The 5,282-nt window shown below is 49.6% G+C and overlaps 1 pseudogene; it reads left to right on the forward strand.

The window, feature by feature from the left end:
• The first annotated feature begins 617 nt into the window (after positions 1-617).
• LOC143294376 (5-hydroxytryptamine receptor 4 pseudogene) lies at positions 618-2,742 on the forward strand (annotated as a pseudogene).
• The last annotated feature ends 2,540 nt before the right edge of the window (positions 2,743-5,282 follow it).

Raw genomic sequence — 5,282 nt, forward strand, 5'->3', positions numbered from 1 at the left:
CAAAATTGCACTGGCTCTGAGCGCTGCAGCCTTGTGGGCTAGCTGGCCTTTGGTAACCATCCCAACGCCGACTGTCCTAAAATCCTCTTGGCCGAGAGAGTGGGGATGTAACTTGGGCAAGACGCTCTCCACTATAATCAAATTCTAGCCCAAATAGTCGGAACAGCAGTTGGCTCCTCTGCTGTTCTGATGGTCATAGTCGGACACGACTGAAAGGGCGAAAGCGGAATTCGTAACCCACACCCTCACTGGACTCTGTGTATTGGCAGCTGATATTTTGCTGCTGTCCATCATGATTTCTCAACATCCTACCCCTCACTCCCACCCCCCACTCCCCCCACCCCCACCAACCCCCCAACCCCCCAAACCTTCCCTCCCTTTCCTCCCCAGGGTTTTGTATAAGGGCCTATGGTGGATGTACAATAAACAATCCAGTGTCAGTGTGTTCAGTGGCAGTGGCAGCTGAGCATCTGGTTATTCTGTGGCCTTCCTCTTGTAGTCGTTGAAGTTGTTGTTGTTGTCGTTGTTGCAGATGACGTGAAGGGTCAGGAGGAGGAGGAGGAGGAGGAGGAGCGATGTTACTGAAGCAGGTGGCCGTCCTGCTCACTGATACCACCATCTACTCCTCCACCACCACCACCTCCACCACCTCCACCAGCAGCAGCACCCCTCTCCACAATCCTCCGCCTCCACAGCTGCATCACCATCCTCCCAGGCTGCAGAGTGAGACCCCCCACACGATCCCGCCGTCTCCAGACTTGCTCTTCACGTCGTGGCTGGGCCGAGGAAACTGCGGTCTGCCGTGTGCCGCCAACATGTCGTCAGTTCCAGTCCCATGATGATGGTGGTCCCTGGTTTCGGTTTCTGTTTGTGTTTTGTGATGCAGAATGGAACTGGCTAGACGGTGGAGCGATGGACTTGGCTCTCTGTGCGTTTTCTTTCTCATCGTTGCCTCCAGCCCCGGTTGACGTGGTAGGGGTGTGTGACCTACAAGAAAAGCGAATAAAGATGTCCGGAGCGAGCTGACAGGACAGCTAGCTGTAAGTGTGTGGACCGTCTGACTGGCAGACAAACAGACAGACAGACATACAGACAGACAGGATGGTGTCCTTGACCTTGTCAGACGGCGGAGCCGCCCCTGCCGGCGTCGTCAGCACGGTGGCGCCCTACGTGGACGCTAGCGACCTTCTGACGATGGACGACAACATCAACAACAACAACAACGACAACGACTCGTTGAGCTCGGCTCTAACCGAGCTGTCCCTGATGAACTTCACGCTGGAGGATTGGTACGACGACATCAACTCCTCCTCCTCCCCGGCGCCCCTGCCCTGGCTGAACCACAGCGTGACGGTGGGGATGGCGGACGAGTGCGAGGCGATCCTGAAGGACACGGCGGAGCCTCCCCCGCAATACAGCGCCGGGGTCACCCTGGGGGTGTCGGTCATCCTGCTGCTGGTGCCGCTGCTGACCATTGTGGGCAACTTCATCACCATCCTGGCCGTGCTGACGCACAAGAAGCTGCGCAACAAGACCAACGTCTTCGTCGTCTCGCTGGCCATCGCCGACATGTGCGTGTCGCTGCTGGTGATGCCCTTCGGGATCTACCAGCAGATGAACAACAAGGTGTGGATGTTGGGCGACATCGTGTGCCGCCTGTCCTCCAGCTTCGACGTGATGATGTGCACGGTGTCCATCTTCCACCTGTCCTGCCTGGCCATCGACCGCTACCTGGCCATCTGCCGGCCCTTCCTCCACGAGCGGCTGACGGTGCGCATGATCGGGGCCATGCTGGTGTTCTGCTGGGTGGTGCCCGTCTTCATCTCCTTCATCCCCATCATGAACGGCTGGAACAAGCTGGGGATCGAGGAGTACTTGCACTGCGCCTTCCCGCCCGACGCCCACGTCTGCGTCTTCATCGTCAACACGCCCTTCGCCATCGTCTGCTCTCTTATCGCCTTCTACGTGCCCGTGGTCTTCATGGGCGTGTGCAACGTGCAGATCTACATGGCGGCCAACCGCCAGGCCCACCAGATCCGGGCCCTGGAGGAGGCCGGCAACCACAACCACATGAGCCACAGCAAGCGCAAGAAGTTCCACCACGAGACCAAGGCGGCCAAGACGCTGGGCATCATCATGGGCTGCTTCAGCGTCTGCTGGTTCCCCTTCTTCATCTTCAACATCATCGACCCCATCGTGGGCTACCGCATCCCCTACATTCCCTGGATGGTGGCGCTGTGGCTGGGCTACATCAACTCCATGATGAACCCCGTGCTCTACTTCTTCTTCAACCGCCACTTCAACTCCGCCTTCCGCCGCCTGCTCCGCTGCAAGGTGTGCAAAGGGGTGCGTGACTACGACGAGGAGATGATGACGGGCATCACCAACACCTCCGAATGACTGCGGGCCTCGCACCATGACGTCGCCATGACAAGCAGACGAAACTCACACAACCGGTCCAACTGCGCCTACCACCGGCCTCCGCCCCATACCCAGGGCGGCTCCGGGGGGCCTCCCCTCCTCCTCCACCCCTCCTCCTCCCTCACCCTGCCCCCCTCCTCCTCCTCCGCCTCCTCCTTCTTCTCCCACAGCCGGCGCTGCAGCAGCGTCAGCAGTGACGGGGGTCATCCTCAGCAGCAGCAGCAGCAGCACCCCAACGGCCACCACCAGGCCCCCGAGCAGATTCAGATGATCCCCAGTAGTGAGACAGAGGAAACCATTGCCGAGTACGGCGAGTTTGCAGCATGAATCAAAACAAAGAAAGAAGAAAAGAAAAAAAAAAAGCAAAGGCCTTACTTAGTTAGCTGACCTCATCTTTTGGGGGGGGGGGGGGGATTCCTCTGTCCTGAGATTGATTATTATAACCTTTCTCCCACTTTTCCCAGCAGAAAAAAAAGAAAAAGAAGCTATGATGGTGCTTATCTTAAACCAATTATTTCTCTTCTAAGCATTATTTAACCAATTATTTCTCTTCTAAGCATTATTTATCTCCCTTATACATATATCATAAGAAAACGGCGTATGGTTAAGAGAAGCCAGTCAATGATTGTGTGATCTGCTGTTTTAGTTTTCTTTACAATAAGGAAGAAATTAACGAATAACGATTTAAATCCTTTTAATCAGATCTTGATGATAATATATCAAACGAAACAAAGAAATTTACACACTACGTTTTTTTTTTTTTTTTTTTTTTTTTTTTTTTTTTTTTTTTTTCACTTTCCCTGCCTAACACCAGCAGGATATCTCATCAGCACTTTGGGCTGTCATATTAATAGCGGAACAGGAAAAAAAAAAAAAACAAAAAAAAAAGATCCATGATAAGATTCAGTAATGCAAGTTTCAAGACCCTTAGTCCAGATACGGCTACCACGTCTACCCAATCAGCGTGGACTTATGAGCAGGAAGCAGGAACTATGCTAAACTTCAACAAGCACCAAATCATCAAGTCCCCAACTAATAGTAGTTAGTAGTTTTCACCGTCTTCCCGTACATGGAAGCACCACCACCACCACCTTCATTCCAAAAAAACAACAACAACAAAAAACACGGGCATTCTGTCCGGAGCTAATACGCTCAGATGTGTCCATCGACAAGTGAGCATACTATCTCCTGAGGGACCCTTTGCCCGTACCTAACCTCAATCCCTCCCCCCCCCCCCCTCCAGCCTCCGCCCCCCCCCCCCCCCCACCCCCCTCCACCCCTTCCCTTCATCCTTCAACTCCCTCCAACCCAACAAATTCCCACAACCCCCTCTCAGTTAACTCGTCCTCCTCCTCCTCCCCACCCCACCCCACTTCCTCCTCCTCCTCCTCCTCCTCCTCCACTACCGTCCCAAGCCCAGACTTGTGTGTGATCTGTTTGCCATGTCCCACGTCATGATGCGAGGGAGCGGTCATTCTGGTAAATCGTCGTGCCAGTCAATGACTGATTACAGCGATCTTCACAAATGAAAGACAAACCGAAACTAAACAAACAATCTTGTGACTGACAGCTCTGATTTTTTTTTTTTTTTTTTTTTTTTTTTTTTAAGTGCTGAAGTCTTTACTTTTTGTTGTTGTTGTTGTTTGTAAACTGTGTGATACTAAAACAAACAATCAACAGCAACAAAAAAGAAAAGAAAAAAACGAAGAACAAATACTATGTTATGATGTGTTTAATCTAATGATCAAGTGCTCCATGACAAAGCAAGGGAAAAAGAATGTGTCGGTACCTCCAACCGATGTCTTCTGTCTGTGATTCTCATCTTGTGTGTGTGTGTGTGTGTGTGTGTGGTGTTGTTCTTTTTGGTTCTTTTTTTTTTTTTTTTTTTTTTTTTTTGTCCATCTGAAACTCAGAAGATTACGATTATATTATTATATTATACTCTCACTTTGTATACCATCAGTGGTGCGTATGCCTGTATAAGTGTGAAGAATTCTGAGACATAACATGTGTGCTTTCTTGTTTTGTTTTGTTTTATCAAAGTGTGCAATGGTGGTCGCCGTTATTATTATTATTATTATTACTATTACTATTATTATTATTATTAACGTTTTTATTAACATTCTTGTTATCATGATACAAGTCGCCATTAGCACGACTCAGAAAGATGGTATCCTCACACACACATTCTCCAAAACTTGAGATCGGAATGGTTTTAGGTTCGGTCAGTGCTGGGTTGAAGAAAGGTTTTGTCACTGTCAGGGTCACCCGCGCATAATACGAGTATTTTGGTATTTTTTGTCACATGGTGTGGTAGATGTCTGCGTTCGTTCACTAACCTTTGTTTTTTGATATTTTGTTCATCCAGCCAAGTCACCCATGTAATTATCATTGTTGATCAGCAGTTAATGAATGCCTTGGGGAGGAAGTCTTTGTTTGGTTCATCTGGGGAGTGAAAGCGAGCGTTGTTCAAGGAAGCGTCGTGTTGATTATGATGATGGTATCAATAATAAGAATACTGACAAGAAGAAGAAGAAGAAGAAAATTATGGTCGGGGGGCTCTGATTGCTTTGTTAATTTGTGTCTTTCTCTTTTCCTTTTTTTTTCTTGTTCTTTTTTTTTTATAGGTACATCCATGTTCAAATTTAGCTCCTATAATTAGACGGATTGGGTCTGAAGCTTTTGATAAGTTCGTCCATGATGAACAGCCTCTCCCCTCTCCATCCAAATTAAGCCCGCAATTCTGGTCTCTGTCTCTCTGTGGTTCTGAATATCTCTCTGTATCTTTCTATGTGACTCTGTCTGTCTGCCTGTCTCTCTCTCTGTCTGTCTGTCTTTTTCTGTCGCTCTCTCTGTCTGAC

This window comes from Babylonia areolata, chromosome 19 (assembly GCF_041734735.1).
Source record: "Babylonia areolata isolate BAREFJ2019XMU chromosome 19, ASM4173473v1, whole genome shotgun sequence".
NCBI lineage: Eukaryota > Metazoa > Mollusca > Gastropoda > Neogastropoda > Buccinidae > Babylonia > Babylonia areolata.